General features: G+C 39.2%; 1 protein-coding gene across 21 annotated transcripts in view; it reads right to left on the bottom strand.

The window, feature by feature from the left end:
• Window positions 1-18,159, bottom strand: part of NRXN1 (neurexin 1) — a 1,121,405-nt gene that overhangs the window by 642,211 nt on the left and 461,035 nt on the right. The gene's annotated exons all lie outside the window — the stretch shown is intronic.

Below are 18,159 nucleotides of genomic sequence, written 5' to 3'. Positions count from 1 at the left end.
CCTAGCCTCCACATACTATACTGCACCCTGGGCTAGGACAATTTGTGAGCTACAGAGAAAAACAGTAAGTGCACATGGATGTAAAAGCTACTTTTGAAATCATGGGGAAGAAATAGCAGGGTAATTTTTCTCAACTGCCCTTCTCTGCAACTACACACATCAAAGATGGCTGGCCATTAAGCCACAGATAAAGCACAAGGATTACCTCTCTTAATAAACTCTTCTGGTATTTCCTGAAGGCAAGAAGATAACACCCACTGCTCTAATGAATCTAGCAACACTAGACTTGTATAAAATACAATATGATTGGCCCAGTAAGAAAGGTTATATACAGGGCACTGCATCTTCAATGAAGGAATAACTGTCATCAAGGGTTTTATGACAAGTGATTCCACAATCAATTGAGTGACTTTTGCTATAAGCAACCCTGAAGCATTATATGTATAGATAATGGCATCATATTATCATATAACAAACATGCCCTGTCGAAATTTCCTTTATTTGTGTTGTTGCCTATGCAAAAACTACCTCCAGTGGTTTCTCCTAGTATGTGCTAGTACATAGCACTGGGCCTTATAAGGCCTTAATATACTGATAGAAGATTTGAGTCAATAAAGGAACACCAAGGAAGAAATTAGAAACCCTGTGCACATAGAATGTCAGTAAAAGGAAGCAGTCCAAAATGTTATCTAACCAATAGAAAAAGAATAAACTGGTGGACACCTTACAAGTTCACTTAAATTGTCAAATGATTATAAGAGGATGTCTCTCAAAACTGCTTGAGATATTGGCTTTTGTCAAGAAAAATGATCTGATGTGAAATTTGGATATGCACCAAAAGCTCCAGTCTTCAAGGACTTTTCAATTTCCTCCAGTTTGCAAGTTTAGAAACTAAATGATTCAGCATATCTCTAATAAAAAATCATCTCCCAAGGCTCCTTTGCTATGCAGGCAAAATCAAATTAATTTCAAACAGATGAGGTCAGATGCATACATAAAGGAAGTATCAAACTGTAACATCATATTGCTCCAGCTCTCTCAGGTCTCCTAGTATCTACACAGGAGAGAAATCCAAATATTAACGTCACCCAAAAGCACTCTACAAAATCAAGCAAGAAGGGTGGTTTCCAAAAGGGAATGGCACAAAGTGAATTATCCTATTGTGCTGTTGAGCACATTGAGGAGGAGACTATAGCCCTCTGGACTTTTATTTAACATTTGCTGACAGCCAACAGGATTCTAGGTTCCTTTCCCACCCCACAAATTGTGCAGCGCCCTTGCCTTGATCGCTGGCAGCCACTGCATCAGGGGATCCCTGTGCTTTGGCTTCTGCCCTGTACCCTCTGGACCATGGACTGCTACGTGAGCACCACAGCCTCTCCCAGAGATAATGTATTGCACACATATGCTCTCACAGACAGAGTGCTCACTGGGATGGATTAGAGCAATACATCACCGAAACACTTAGGCTTATAAGATGTATTGCCACGTGAGATAGAACCGGTTGCCAGAGACGTATTTTAAAGACTTAATTTCTAATGTTTTATATTAAATGATGTCTACATTCCCTTTCTGGTGGTTTGAAAGATATATTTGAGAATTCTGTTACGGTCGATCTTTGAGATTCAGTGTTTTTCCCTATCATTAAGAGCATTCTGGGTACATATTGTGTTTAATAGGAATACTCAGTAACTGAGCTTCCCTGAAGCGTGACGTGGAGTGAGTAAAGAGGTCTGTGTGCACAGCTGTACAATCAGCCTGAAATCCAGTCCCCAGCATGAACCCTGGTGCTGGGCTGCATCTTCTCCAGAGGGTACTATATGGTCTAGCGGTGGGCCCTGGGCAGGACACATGGGAGCCAGGAGGAGATGCTTCCTAGAGGCAAAAAGCTCTGTGCAGGCGCCTACTTCCTGGGTCCCAATACTACATGCTCTTTGATGATAGGTTCTGCATGGCTATAGTTGTGTGGACCCGAGAATTCTTTTTTTTTTTTTTTAACATCTTTATTGGAGTATAATTGCTTTACAATGGTGTGTTAGTTTCTGCTGCATAACAAAGTGAATCAGCTATACATATACATATATCCCCATATCTCCTCCCTCTTGCTTCTCCCTTCCACCCTCCCTATCCCACCCCTCTAGGTGGTCACAAAGCACCAAGCTGATCTTCCTGTGCTATGCAAGCTGCTTCCCACTAGCTATCTATTTTACATCTGCGGACCAGAGAATTCTGATCTCTCTTTTCACTTTCTAATTTTATTGACAAAAGAGTGGAATAACGTTTAGAAAACTAGCAATTTACAAATCCTAAAAACAGATATTAGACTTTATCAATTTTTTTTGGATTATCCAGAATATGTTGCTAGAGGCATATTCTATGAGGGCAGAGCCCACAGCTATTTTGCTTTTTACCCTTTTTTCCCTGTGCAGTGGTTGTTCTGTAAAAAGTGCTCAATAAATATTCAATGCATTAATAGCCATGCTTCCCTACAACAGTAGAATTATTTCATCAGCAAATTTTTCTTTGGAGGCAAAGCATTACTTCCTTCAAATAGAACTGCCCTCTGTCATAACCAAAAGTTAAATTGCATCTAAAAATGGTAAATAATGGCAGGTCTTTTTAAAGAAATGGTTCTAACCTATAGACCTTGCTTAAAGCCAGCATAGGAAAATAATCTTTACAAAACATGTGAAAAACAGAGAGGGAGAGAATGAGAGAAACAGAGAGGGGTGGGAGAGGGAGGAAGAAAAGGAGAGAGTAAGAGGAAAAGAAAGAGGGAGAGAAAATAAGTTAATTATTAATAGGACTTACCAGTGCATTCTTCATATACATATTTACAGAAGACTATTTTCTAAAGAGATATCCACCTACATAGAGTTTAAGCTGTGAGGGTGACTGAAAATTTATATATGGATTATAGAATTAGTGTTATTACTTTATAATCACATTTTGTATATTGTTGTTTTTAGTTACTTTAGTGACAAAATTCCTAGTATATTTCTTTCTTAGTCATAGACCTTACTGGCTATTTTTGACAGTGTTATATATTCTGGGGTCTAATGCAAAAAGAAAAAACAGAAAGCAAAAACACAGTCAAAAACACTTAGTAGCACTTTTTATATCTGCATTTCAAACTAAGACCAGTGCATTCCTGATTGCCTTCCTGTTGAATCAAGCTTTTAATCTTCTTTTTTCTCTCCTTATATTGTGCATCTTAGGTCTCCAGAATAGCTTTGGTTTTAAGCTACCTGAAGAAAAAAATTCTTACTTGTAACTTTAAATTCAATAGCCTCACTTTCACTAATTATCAGACACACACACACACACACACACACACACACGCTCACAGACACATACACAAACCTTCAACATGCCTCCACATTTCCTTTATATATTCTATGTAAATAGATGCAGGTCTTGCATTGCAAACACTGAATCTGTTTGCATCCAGCTTGGTCAGGAACTGAATGACACTAGCTCTCTTTTGAAAGGACTGCCAACTCCTCCTCCTCAAAGAAGGCTTTCCCAGTGGCCTTTTTATTTTCTCATTCTGTTCCCTCTGGCCTTCTCTCTCCTTACCCCGTTGCCTAGCTCCTCTGTGATTAAGTAGCCATTCTTTGGAGCTGTAACTTGTAAATACCATACCTCTATGATAGAATTTATTACGCGCTTGCTAATCCTTTCTGCCATTTTAATAATAAGCTCCTTTTGTGGTCAGCAGCCATATTCTCACACAGAATTTGTTTCTATATTACCATCATAGCAAGTGATAAGCTACCACCTATTGGTTGTGAATATTCTGAACCATTATTACATTTCCTAATCTCAGCATTTTTTCACTTCCAAACTATTCTCAGTGTGATACTTCACATAGAGAAATCAATGAATAAATAATGCCAGCTGATGAAGAACTCTGAGAATGGTGTGGAGAAATAAGATATGAAATTCAAACTTGTTCATTTTTCTCTGTTACTAGCACAAGTGAAAGATTTGAGATCCCATATAAAATGTTGTTAATATCTGTGAATATAAAATAAGCCTTACCACTACAATAGATAATTATGAGCTTCATATATACTAGCTGAAGATTTATCTGAAAATAGTTAACTGTTAAAAGTATTTAAGTGGACTTTTAAGATTGATTTTGCTTTAACATTAGTGCCCAATAGCATTCCATATTTTGGTTCCTAATATCACATGATGCAAGGAGTTCCAGTTTTACCTTAACTAAACGTTTAGCTGAAGAACATTAATAGTTTTACGGGGCTTCCCTGGTGGCGCAGTGGTTGAGAGTCCGCCTGCCGATGCAGAGGACACGGGTTCGTGTCCCGGTCTGGGAAGATCCCACATGCCGCGGAGCGGCTGGGCCCGTGAGCCATGGCCGCTGAGCCTGCGCGTCCGGAGCCTGTGCTCCGCAACGCGAGAGGCCACAACAGTGAGAGGCCCGCGTACCGGGAAAAAAAAAAAAAAAAAAAAATTAGTTTTATGGCTACCCATGGCTAGGCTGAATAGTATTTAAAATACCAATTAATGAGACTATGCAGGATATTATATCTATTGTTGTAACTAAAGATTTGGAACAAATATAAGGAAAACTGCCATAGTATATATGGAATGGTAATAGTATCTGGCTGATATAATTTTTTATAGATGCCCAATAGTATGTCTTTCTGAAGGAAAAAACTAAATTGAAGGCACAGAAATACAGAATAGCTATACTTTATTGGGAAACCCAAGTTTTTAGGAGATGGGAGAGATTGTTAAAACAGTTACTAACCAATAAGCTTATCTATAGTATGCAATAATGTGATCTAGTTACTTTTTTATTTGGGCATTTGTGCATTAGTAGGGATTAAGAACTCTGGCCTGAGTTTCCTAAATCATATTTAAATGTAGATTAAAAGCTAGGAAAATTGAAATCTAAATTGAGCAAAAGAGAAATTATTTTTTAACTTTTAAAAATCATTAAAGGCTAAAATTTGGTGCTACCCATCCCGTGACAAGTTCATAAAGCCTCATCATGAAGCCTCAGGATGACAAGTTCATGAAGAATATTGAAAAGAACACAATGGCCCTGAACATCTCCTATTCCAACACTGAATTCAATGTTCCAGATTTTTCTTGGGTTTTTCCTTCTGAGAGTCCTCTATTTCTCACAAATCACTTTTTAAATATTTGTCTACAGCAGAAGAATAGTGTCCAGGGCCAGGATATCAGTTCCAGAATGTCATATAGGAAGGGTTAGGGTCCACAATGTTTGAAAGCGGTTGCTTACGAGACTTGTTTTGAAGCTGCATTTGCATAACAAGCTCATAACTTTAAAAATAAAATTTGCTTTGAGATAGCGGCAGCTGCACATGTAGTGGTAAGAAAGTACAGAGAGATGCTACATACCTATTGTTCACTTTCCTATTGCTCACTACCACTAATAGTAGCATCTTGAAAAAATGTAGTACAATATCACGACCGGGATATTGACATCGATCCAACCCACCTATCTAATATAGGGATTTCCGACTCTTTCGTACTCATTTGTATGTGTATCTGTGGGTCTGTGCGTACTTAGTTCCACTCAATTCTATCAAGTGTGCAGGCTCGTGTATCCACCACAGTACTGCACTGTGTGTTACAGTATACAAAAACAGCAAAATGTGCAACACATTTTTATTTACACTCTAGATACAGATGAGGAGATGCAAATTGTTCAGAGCAAGGAATTACACTCTAATTATTTTGTTTTGAGGTCACTAGAGAGGTGGCGATGACAAATTTAAGAAGGTTAAATCCACCCTCCCACCACTCACTCTCCCAGACTCGCTCTCACCACTGAGGGCATCTGGGCTTAGCCTTGGATTAGATAACACGAAACTATCACTTCTTTACCTCGAGCACTTGTGGCATTTTCAGACTTCTTTTCCCTTAAGCTGAATTTCCCATTTTGACATGCTCCTTTACAGAGATCGTTCAAGAAATTAATATTTTACTGAAGTCAAATGACCCTAATCTTAGTAACATAAACCCTACTCACTAAATTGTGGGTAGAGTGAAATGAGATGCCTAGTTTTGTATCACCTTCTAATGCAGGCCAGCTGCCATGCAATTTACAGGGCTGGGAGGAAAACTGATTCTCAGCTAATGTCTTCAGAGACTAGGAAGTCTGGGAGGGGACTGCTTTCATTTTGTATTTTGTGCTGCTAGGGTAGCACTGCTAAATAAGGAAAGCCTGTATTGGATTCCTAAAGAGACCACAAAGTCACAAAGAGTCGTGATCTAATCTGGAGAGTGAGGGTGGGGGAAGTGAGCTGGGAGCTCCACGTATGATGAATATAACAAGATTCACCCAGGTTGCGCTACTGTCACCCAACTTTTCCACAGATGTGCATGCAATATGAAGGAGAAACTAGAAGGAAAATATGACTGGGTTAGTATAAATAATCCCACCACTGGAGACCCAGTGCAAATGTCAGGCACATCCTTGCCTGAGATCTAAATAGGAAAGATGGCAGTGTAGAAACTTTAGATAACTAGAGTTAGCATGAGATGGTTATATTTTCTGCTGGTGGGTTTTTAAGACAATGTTTTGATGTAAAAAGACGTTTTCTGCTCCAAGTCATTTGCTTTATATTCCCTCTTGCAATGCTCTTTTCCCAAGAGGTTTGAAAACAGATCTTATTCTTCTTTATATCCCCTGCAGATTTTAGGATACCTAATTGCATATAATAAATATTCAGTAAACACTTAGAGAATTAAATCATGCCTAAACTTCATATTCCCAGAAGAAAACTCATGTCCACATCTTGAAAGAATGAAAAAGGACTTACAAAACAGACCTGAAAATTAATAATTCAGAGATGAAAATTCCCCAAAGCATGGTTCTGGATCTAATTTATAAATTTAGCTCTGTTGTTTATTGATAGCATCCAATCTTCCACTAAATGCCCATACCCACACCCATATACAAAGACAGTTAGAGGAATCCTGATTTCGATATGTTTAGAAAAAAAGAGCATTTAAAGATAATCATACATTAATTCAGCATATTGGTGTTAATTAGTTAATTATAGTCTAAAAATATAATTACTTTTAGTGGTTACTTGATTGACATAGGTAACAATATTATTTCCTCTAGAGATAAAATTGAGAGGAACGGTTTACAAGAAAATTCTAACTCACCAATGTCTCCAATAGATGCTGGATGAGAAAGCTAAGAGGACCAAAAAATATGACAAGTGAAGGAAGGATGAAGACATACACTGGGCAAGAGGCTACTCATCTCCCTCTCATGATTATGTCCCTGAGCAGAAGGGCTTGTGTCTTGGGCTATATTCCCAGTTCCTACACTGTCTAGAGCACTGTTAAGACCAAATGCACCTGTTAGAATGGCTATTATCAAAAAGACAAGAAATAACAAGTGTTGGTGATGAGGTGGAGAAAAGGGAACTCTTGCATACTGTTGGTGGGAATGTAAATTGGTACAGCCACTATGGAGAACAGTATGGAGGTTTCTTAAAAAAGGAAGGAAGGAAGGAAGGAAGGAAGGAAGGAAGGGAGGGAGGGAGGGAGGAAGGAAGGAAGGAAAGAAGGAAGGAAGGAAGGAAGGAAGGAAGGAAGGAAGGAAGGAAGGAAGGAAGGAAGGAAAGGAACTACCATATGATCCAGCAATTCCACTTCTGGGTATTCACCTGAAGAAAATGCAATCACTAACTCAAAAAGATGTATGCACCCCTTGTTCCTTGCAGCATCATTTACAATAGCCAAGATATGGAAACAACTTAAGTAACTTAAGTGTCCATCAAAGGATGAATGGATAAAGAAATTGTGCCACACACACAGACACACACACACACGGGAATATTATTCAACCATAAAAAATGAATTTTTGCCATTTGCAAGAACATGGATGAACTTGGAGGGTATTATGCTAAGTGAAATAAGTCAGACAGAGAAAGACAAACACCATATGATCCCTCTTATATGCAGGATCTAGTCAAACAAACAAACAAAAAATCAAGAAATAAAACCAAGCTCATAGATACAGAGAACAGATTGGTGGTTGCCAGAGGCAGGAAGTGGGTATGGAAGAAATGGGTGAAAAAAAATTTTTTAATCTTTTTTTTTTTCTTTTAAGTGGAAAATGAGGGACCAGAAATTGCATTAAAAGAAGATTCTGTCTGTACTGGATACTGAGTCTCCACTCTTGCCCTTGTCTCAGAGGCTGCCACTGGAAACAAGATGCTGGTCTTTCAGAACAAGTCCTAAACCTCCTGCCCCTCTGCATTGCTCACTCCAGATTCAAAGTTCTGAGCTGAAGCAACTGCTGGGCTGAGTGGCACCTCTGGCGACAGCTGGGACACATGGCTTCTCTCCATGTAGACTCAGGGTCTCTCCTTATGTGACCTCACCACATGGTCTCTTCCAGACCAAACTTCTTATGTAGTGGGGCAGGGCTCCCAAAAGTGCAAAAATTGAAGCTGCCAGACCACCTTAAGGCTTAGACTTGGAAAGGCCCAATAGAATGCCTCAGAATGGAAAGGCATTCTATTTGTTAAATCAAGTCACTAGACCAGGCCAGAATAAATAAGGAGCTAAAAGAAAAAAAAAGAAAGATAAAAAACCTGAAAAATATTCTTACTTGGACTACACTTTTCAGTTTAATGTGGCAGCATCTTTTATCTATACACACCAAATGCCTGATAATGACTAATCCAAATAATAATTAATACTCATATTACCACTCCCACTTTTATAAAGAGCTTATTCATCTCTCTTCATATAATGTAAAGCCAAAAATATTCAACTTGGCCAAATTTCACCTTCCTGTAAGATATGTAAATGATAGAAAAGATAGATTTGTAGCCCAGTGAAAGAAAACTAAGAGGTTTAATTTAAATATGTCTTCAACAGATAAGTATGTGCCGAACTCTTAAACAAGCGTTTTCTGTGACAATCTCTTTAGGTGCAAAGGGAATCAAAAAGGAAAAATAGGTTTAAAGTGAAGTAGGAGATTTTGGTGGGATCACAAGAGAGGACGTCATAGTTATGAGGAAAAGGAAGTAGCAGGAGTCTCTGGAGGTCTCTTGAGAATGCCAAGCACAGAGCAGGCAGCTGTTTGTCTTAGGCAATAAGATATCTAGCGAGGAATGGTGGAGCCAAACTAGGTTATATTTAAGAGCCCAGACAGGGTACTTATTTATCTAAGAACATACAGTTATTTAGAGGCAGACCCAAGATTATGAACTAGGTACTATAAACTAGGTACGCTTTAGAACTTGGGCTAGGCCACGTTGGGCAATGACATCTTAAAAAAAAAATGTTGTATACATAGTAAAATTTTACTCTGGTATACCATCACAGAAAGGTTATGGTTTTTTTGATTTCAAAAAGTCATAAATTGGGCTTCCCTGGTGGCGCAGTTGTTGAGAGTCCGCCTGCCGATGCAGGGGACATGGGTTCGTGCCCCGGTCCGGGAAGATCCCACATGCCGCGGAGCGGCTGGGCCCGTGAGCCATGGCCGCTGAGCCTGTGCATCCGGAGCCTGTGCTCCGCAATGGGAGAGGAGAGGCCACAACAGTGAGAGGCCCGCGTACTGCAAAAAAAAATAATAATAATAATAAAAAAAATTGATTTTATATGTGGCTAACAAAATTCTGACCCTAAAAATAGGGCATAAAAATAATTACTTAGCAGATGGAAGAAAAGACAAAATAGGATAAAACAAACATGGCAAAAAGGAAACAGAGAAGAGAGACGGAAAACCACTAGTAAAACTAACACACAAATGTAGTCTAACTAGCTTCTCAGTTCTTTGTTAACCATACTTTGGGATCTGTCAAGAAAAAAAATCAAAACATCTTATACCTTTAGCGTTGCATTTATGTCTAAAACATTCATATAAGTGCTTACCCAGAAACGCCTCCAGTAGCTTCCAGTTACCCGGCTTGAATCATATGGGTTTAAGTCACCTTCCAGTCCTTACAATGGCCAGCATAACTCATCCCATGTATCTTAATAACTTCATTGCCTGTTACTCACTTTCAAAAACCCTAGAGTCCAATCACAGTAAACTTTTTCCTCCCCAAGGAAGCCATCACTTTGTATATATTATCTCCCTTCCTCCATTTCTTTCTTCTCTCCTTTCTCTCTGACCCACTTATTTATTCAGTGTTTGTCACCTCTCCCTTCCCCAACCTTTTAACCTGGTTAACCTATTCATCTTTCAAAACTCACTGGTATAAGGCCGAGAAGTCTTCCCTGACACCGCCCTCTGGATCTGCCATAGCACGAAGCGTTCACCCCAACAGAGGACTAACAGTGGAGTACTGCAGTTACCTCTTTACCTGCCTGTTTCCACAATGAACCCATGTTGAGTGAGGTTAAAAAACTAGGTCATGTTAACTCTTGTATCTCAGTGCCTCTAGCATAATACCTGGCATACGGTGTTACTCAGCACACGTCCGAAGGCTAAGCAGCCAAACGTTACTGAGCACTTCCTGTTCACCAAATATGGTACTGAGGACATTAGGCTTAAGGTTCACAAGATCTAGAAATTCCTTCGCCACAAGGTAAAATTTTATTTGAAGTTTAAGACCCAGAACAGATAACCCAGCCCTCATGATCTTCCAGTTGTCAAGGCTTAGTCACTCTCCTGGCACATGTGAAAAAGTAAGATAATGATACTCAGAATATTATATTAAAATTACTCTAAGTATCTGTCCCACTGTATTCTGTGTGCTAAAGCACACAAAAGCTTCACAAAAGCTTCACACAAGCTTCACCTTGACCCCGAGTAACTAGTGATGAGCTGGACATTTGACTGGAGCACAGTCAATGTTTGTTGAATGAAACCATGGAATTGACAATATTCTAATTCTCCTTTTCCCTTTCTAAGTATATGGAAAGAAAAAGTCTACCCAGTGCACTACCTTAATATGTCCTTGAAACTGTCTGATTTAGAGATAACATCGCCATCAATCCCCATAGTTAATGGCTTCAAAGATCTGTTGCCCTAAGGAAGTGCTTTTACTTTTGTTCAAGGCAAGCCAACAATTATCCTTTAAACTCAATATGCTAAAAATGGAGAATACCAAGTTTTCTGGGTGACCGTATGTTCCTATATTTCTAGGTCAGCCTTGATCAAATAGTCTCTTCCACATACCCCATAAATACACTTGTACCCGTCAGCCCGTCTGTCCTGGTTTCCTTGGTTTGGAAAATGTGGTCACCGTGAATGTTCTATTTATTTCCTACCAACCACCCAACATTTATCTTTTATGTTTAACAATATTTAAATTATCTTAGCTCTTTTCTGAAAAAAGTAAGGAACACATGGACAGCTCTTGGCAGAGAAGATGAATATGATGAACTATTCTTATTTTGACGTCAAATGACTTGGAAATGTGCTGGTGGTGGAACAAGGGAGATCAAGTTTCCCTCTGTTAACTGAAGGATTTCCTCTGACCCAAGGATGAAAACCTAAATGAATGGGTGGTCTGGGCTTGGTAAGTAGATGGTCAGCGTCAATACTGTCACCATAGCTTGATGTGTTGGGTCAATCACAGTATATCTACATGAATGTGAAAGAGAGTTCTTAATCTCAGCCCCACATACAAATGGAAAGGTCAGTGTGTCAAACACAAGTAATAAGTGAGGAATTTAAGATGTTCTTGAGTCTGGCATCAAGCCACAGGCTCTGTCACTTCGGTGTGGCACTGCATTCCTCACACTGGAATAGTGTTGCAAACTTTTAAAGCAAATAGAAAATTCAAAGGTCCCCAAGAATAAATCTACGTACCTCACCCTCTTCCCACAGATTCTGAGCATTCTGGTTTGAGAAATAGTGGAGTAGTAAGTAGTTAAGTGCATGGGTTTTATCATTAGACTTGGATTCAAGCCCTCAGTGCCACTTAGTAACTGAACGGCTTTAAGCAAGTTAATTAAACTTTCTAAACACTGGTCTCTTCATGTGTAAAACTGGGATTTAAATAAAACAAACATTTTTTTTTAAAACCTGCCCCTAAGTGAAATAAGCCAGTCAAAAACAAAATACTATATGATTCCACTTATATCAGGTATCTAAAGTAGTCAAATACAGAGAAACAGAAAGTAGAATGGTGGTTAACAGGCACTGGGGAGGGGGAAATGCAGAGTTTTTTAATGGATATAGAGTTACAGTTTTGCAAAATGAAAAAGTTCTAGAGATCTGCTGCACAACAATAAGAATATGCTTAACACTCTTGAACTGTACACTTATGTTATGGTTAAGATGGTAAATTTTATGTTGTTGTTCTTTTTGTTTTAACCACAATTAACAACAATACCTGCCCTATAGGATTACAGTGAAAATTAAAATTTTATAGATAGATGCAAAGTACTTTACTCAGTACCCAGTAGAGTCAGTGCTCTTTATAAAAGGGGGCTAGTTTTTTTTTTCAGTGAAATCAAAATTATTAAAAGTATCAAGCACACAGACATTTCTACCTACTCAGTGAATGATTTCCTTCTCAATCAGTGTGTTAGTCGGTTGTTGATGGGGCATCAGTAAAGAGAATCACTGAACTCATTCAGATGATTCATTCATGCTGCCAAATTTAGTGACGATTATGAGTCTTGTGTTTTAGTGAAACATAAAGCAGTAACCTGAGGAAGCACCAGTCTCCTAAGAGAATTCATTCAGTTATACTTGGTAGCATCCATTCAGGCACTCTGGTAGGCAGTGACAATTCCTGAACACCTCTGAGAGCGGAGCCACACAGATTTTCTTTCTGCTGGAGAAAACAGGCTGGTGACATATACGTTACCGGACAAGAAGCCAAAGTCCTTCTCAAACTGACCCTGACCCTTACCCCTGGGATCCACCTCCTCTTACTTACTTTGCTCCAGCCCCACTGGCCTTTTGGCTATTTCTGGAACCCCCCAGATCTGCTCATCCCTCAGAGTGTTTGCACTTGCTCTCTGTCTGCCCAGAATGATCTCCCTCAATGTGGCCACAGGATCACTCCCTCACCTTCTTCGGGTTTCTGTTCCCATGTCACCTCGTCAGTGTAGAACTCTGTGACCATCTTATATGAAATTGCTACCCTCTTCTTCTCCTGGCCCAGGGACATTGATTTTTCTCAAAAACACATACTATCCACAGAAAAATTATATATTTTAAAAATTTGTTCAGTGTCTAGGTCCTTACAGTAAAGTCAGTATAAGCTCCATAAAGGTAAAAAAAAAAAAAAAGTCCTTTTGTTCACTACTGTATTCCAACCTAGAATAGTGTCTGGTACATAGTATGAACATATTCAAAATTTTGGGATTGAATGAATGAATATATTGGTCAAAGCCTTATTCAATACGAGTCAATAATGGCTTAACCAAAGGAGTTCTCCTCACAAAGGAAATATCTAAGAAATCTTACTTAGCAGCCCCATAGCATGCCTCTACTAAAAGTCGTTTTGCTTTAACCTCAAATTCTTTTCCATTCCAGTGAAAGTGAGAGTGTGTATATCTGTTTTGCTACCCTTTCCCTAATCAGAAGGGTTTCGGATACACAGAAGCGAATGTCCCAACAGCTACTGAAAACGATTTGGGAATTCAGAGGTATATGTAGATATGTAATAAAATGTTTCTAATAATGTACTATTATTTTATTTTAATATATATTTATTTTAATATAAATCACCTGTTATTGTAACTAGCTTTATGAAAATACACACTGGGTTCTTAGCTTATGCTAGGTAAATCAAATATTCATGACTGTCATTATTATACTTGCATGTGGTACCACCATATTGCTTCTGTTCTGTATTAGGAGAAAGAACTTCCAAAAAGAGAGAGTAGCTAGAAAGAATTTACAACAGGGAGGTGTGCAAGCTGGGTTCCAATGCCAGATTTGTCTTCATCCAGATCCCTGACCTCAGGCGAGACACCATCTCTCCATATCTGGCTGTATAGACTGTGTTTTACTATAAAAACCTTCTTAACTTCTCTGAGCCTCAAGTGTCTCACTAGAGAAATGAACATAAAAATCCTTGTTGCACCTATTTCACAAAGTTGCCCTGTAATTTTGAAAATTGGGACTCATACCCCTGGTGATGTGGTGGATGCTGTTAGGTGGTTCAAGAACTGTATTTGATTTCCAGGTTATATTTATTTGGATGTGTACTTGGAAGGAAAAAGTAATAACTAGCATATTAAAGTTGTAATTTTATGGATAATATTACTTTAAGATGAGATTAATTTCAAAAGTAAATTAAGTTTAAATGGAAAATATTAAGTGATAATATAGGTAATGTATAAATATGGTACAATTATGAATGTGGTAGATAAAACTGAGGTTTGGGAAAGTCTTGTGAGAATCAGTTGTGATAATATGTGAATGTTCTTTTCAAAGTTAACACTGTCAACCATGGTAAGATAGTATTAAATAAATGTAAATGAAATAAAGTATTATAATGATTATTCTGGTAGAGTTATCTTTTCTTTTTCTCTTTGTTTTTTTTTGAGTGCCTACTATGTTCTTGGCACTCAATAAAGATAAGGCATTTTACCTGTAAGCTAAATCCCTACAAACAAACCTGCTGGAAGCTGGGGCATATCACAGTAAACTGTTTCCCCACATCTCACATCCAGGCCATAAATCCAGTTCTGCTGATGCTAGACCATGCTCTAGCAAAGCTACAACTTGAGAAATGACATCCAGAATTCAATAGGCATTTTTTGAAAACCAAAAGGCAAACCTTATAAGTGAGGAAGCCGCTCTTCACATGTTCCTCATGTCCCACTATGCAGTATAGTGAAAAAAATAGAATTAGAGCCTTATTGATCAATGCTGAATAATAAAAAATAGCATTGCTAAACTCAAATAATAACTGTGGTATTGGGTCTTTCACAAAAAGGACTCAAAGAATCTGTACCTCATAAAACCATATATTTTAATGGAAGTGTGTAGAATGAGTATAATCCGTATAAAAATGTGAGCATGCACGAGATGTACGACCCTGGGGTGCTTGCCGTCTACCTTGTTCCCCTTCACATATTCCTTACCATACTATGTGCCATGGTTCAGATACCATATCTCCATTCTAGCATGTTCTCAGCTACTTACTTGTTTTTCTGCATTCACTTATTTTCTCAGATTAATCAGAAATTCATCCTATCTGTTCTGAAAATAGACAGGTGTCTAACTACTGCTGGTTCTCTAGGCATATGTCTCTCTCACCCATTAGACTGTAAACTCCATGGGAAGTCAGAAATCATTCTGCTTTATACCCTGTCACATCCAACAGTACCTGGAATATAGCAGATTCTTCACAAATGTGAATGAATGGATACTCTAGTGAATAGATATGTTTATGCAGCACCTGTTATATGCCAATTACTATGTAAGGTTCATTGCTGCTCAAGTATTGAGTATAATAAAATAAATTTTAAAACTTTACAAACTTCAAAGGCCCTTGTAAGTGTGGAATGTTTCCAAAGCATTTTTAATTAATTCTAAAAATCAGTTATTCACATGTAGTTTTAAATCAGAACCGTTAGATAAATTCTCAATTGGAGATTTTATCAAGATTGTATTTACTATTCACAAAGATAGAATTTTACAGTGCTATGGTTACAAACTGTGCTTGTACAATACATGCACTGTTTCATATAGCTCCATGAAATGCTGGTTCTTTATAACATTGCCTGTGAACTACTTTCTGTGATGCCGTTGTATCTATGAAACAATCCAGAGTATTCTGTTAGTATACATAGCTTTTCCCATGATCTGAACACTTTTACATCCCTAATCCATGAGAACATGGGACATTATATGGCATTCTCCTGGACAACTGGCATTAGCCCACTATACTCTAAATATTCTGATTTCCTGTCCTGAATCGAGGGTGTTCTGTACCAAACATGGTTTCTTCCATAGAGGTCTCTGTTTTTGGTGAACAGTTTTGACATAACGGCTGACAAAATATGTGCAAAGGCTAGTGATCAATGTGCTGAAAAGAAGCAAAGAAAGGGTCCACGGCGCTTTAGGGGTTCATCCAACAATCTGGTGGGGAGATAGTATAGAGGCAGCACTTTGAGGACAGAGACTGAAGTTGTTCAACATTTTATCCCCAGCGCTAAGCTTGATTTCTTGTCTAAAGTCACCACATTAATAAATGTTTGATGAATGGATAAAGGGAAAAAATAGCTACATAAGGTAGGAAGGGCTATTCAGTATAAAGAGTCTGAAGTTCTCTCGTTTTATAAACAGGACACTCAAGGAAAGCTCTTCCACATATATATGTTTGACTCAGATCTTTAAGGAAAGACAGATTATGATCTACAGAAAGGGGAAAGTAGGACAAAAGATGACAGTGACGTAAGAAATGTAGGTCTGGGGAAGTTCTGGGTTATCTAATTTTAATTATCACGATGCCTGTGATTTCCTTGCTCCTTGATGTTTCTCTGAATCTTTTTCCAGTTCCTTTCCTTGCTATTATGATTCTTTCCTTCATTCACAGCTCTTCCCAAGGGGGCTGACGTCAGCGAGGGCTCAGTGCTGTGCTGGGGAGGAGCGAGTCTGCTAGGTGGGAGACAGCATCTTTCTCATCCCTCAGCAGATGCCCCAAAGCTGAGCCTGGAAGCATGCCCCAGTTTGCCTGTTAAACACGAGTCAAGTGCCCTTCAGCAAAGATTCAGGCTTGGCTTCCTTCCCTTGGCTATTAAGCTACATTCCCACAGAATTACAACATGTCTGAGGTTTCTAAAACCCTTTGTGTATATCTCAGACAGTTATTTTGCTGGATCCAAATTTTGACCTTGGTTAAGCAGGCCTCAAATCCTTTCCAACCTTGCCCCTGAAGGTCCAAGAACACATAATAAAGGAGGGGATAAGAATAACATCTATAGCTTAGTGACCACTTATTATGGACCACTCACTGTGCTAAACATTTTGAATGCAGCATCTCCTTAACATAAGCCCTGCCTGCTAGCTACAACAATTACTCCTATTACCTCTATTTTACAGATGAAATAAAGAAACTCATTCAAGTTACACAATCACTAAGTATTAAAGCCAGATTTGAGACTCCGGCAGTCAATTTCCAGAGTTTTCAAGGGCAAGGGCAAATGACACTAGAAACACATAAACAGGCCTAAAACGACAGCATGTAAACTGCCACCTGCCTACAGTGTACACACCCCAGAAGAAAGAGGGTAGTGGGTCATCTTCTTCATGCGCTTGGGTAGCAAGTACGTGAGCCCAGAGAGCCTCTGTGAGATGTAACAGACGTTCTAAAAATGACAGCACAGGAGGGTTTTCTGAGCTTGTGGTGTCAACGGAATCTGAAGAGGTGACTTTGGAAACAGAGCTTGCTCTCGGTTCAGGGAGCAAAGAGCAAGAAGACTTCCAGGACTCGTCCAGGTTCTCTCGGTTACCAGGATAGAGAGGACCACAGGTTTCAGAGCACAAACTGTCTGCCTCTAAGACCGTGCAATCTGTTGTGTCAAGCTTGACCTTTTGGATGCTTTTTTTTTTTTTAAACAGGAACCTAGTTCAGTGGAAAGGATGCTCATAGCGAGAAACATGTGTGTGTGGTGTGTACATGATCACAGAGGAATTTAGAGAAAGAAGTCTGGAAAAAAAAAGTCATCTAAGTGCAGAGGACAAAATTACACCAAAACACCAGCATCAGGAAGCTTGTCATGAAGATGGGGAAACAGAGCAGGTTCCTGGGGCACGTTACCTAGGAAGCCATCCCAGCCTAATGGGCCAAAATCAGTGTAGTGATCAAGACTTGCCAGTCTTAAAAAGCTCCTGGCCTGGTCCAAATAGAGCACATTGTTTTCCTCCAGCTCTCCCTCAATGCCCTGCCCTCAGTCATTTCAAAATGAAATTATCTAAGATCAGATTGTTTGTGCTGTTTATTTGAACAGAGCCTTTTTTTTTTTTTTTTTTGCGGTAGGCGGACCTCTCACTGCTGTGGCCTCTCCCGCCGCGGAGCACAGGCTCCGGACGCGCAGGCTCAGCGGCCATGGCTCACGGGCCCAGCCGCTCCGCGGCACGTGGGATCCTCCCAGACCGGGGCACGAACCCGTGTCCCCTGCATCAGCAAGTGGACTCCCAACCACTGCGCCACCAGGGAAGCCTGAGCCATGGGTTTTTGATCAAGTGTTACTTCCTGAGCCTTATAA

Source organism: Pseudorca crassidens, chromosome 14 (assembly GCF_039906515.1).
Source record: "Pseudorca crassidens isolate mPseCra1 chromosome 14, mPseCra1.hap1, whole genome shotgun sequence".
Lineage (NCBI taxonomy): Eukaryota > Metazoa > Chordata > Mammalia > Artiodactyla > Delphinidae > Pseudorca > Pseudorca crassidens.
The sequence above is the reverse complement of the archived record's forward strand: the minus strand, read 5'-3'. Positions and strand labels throughout refer to the sequence as shown.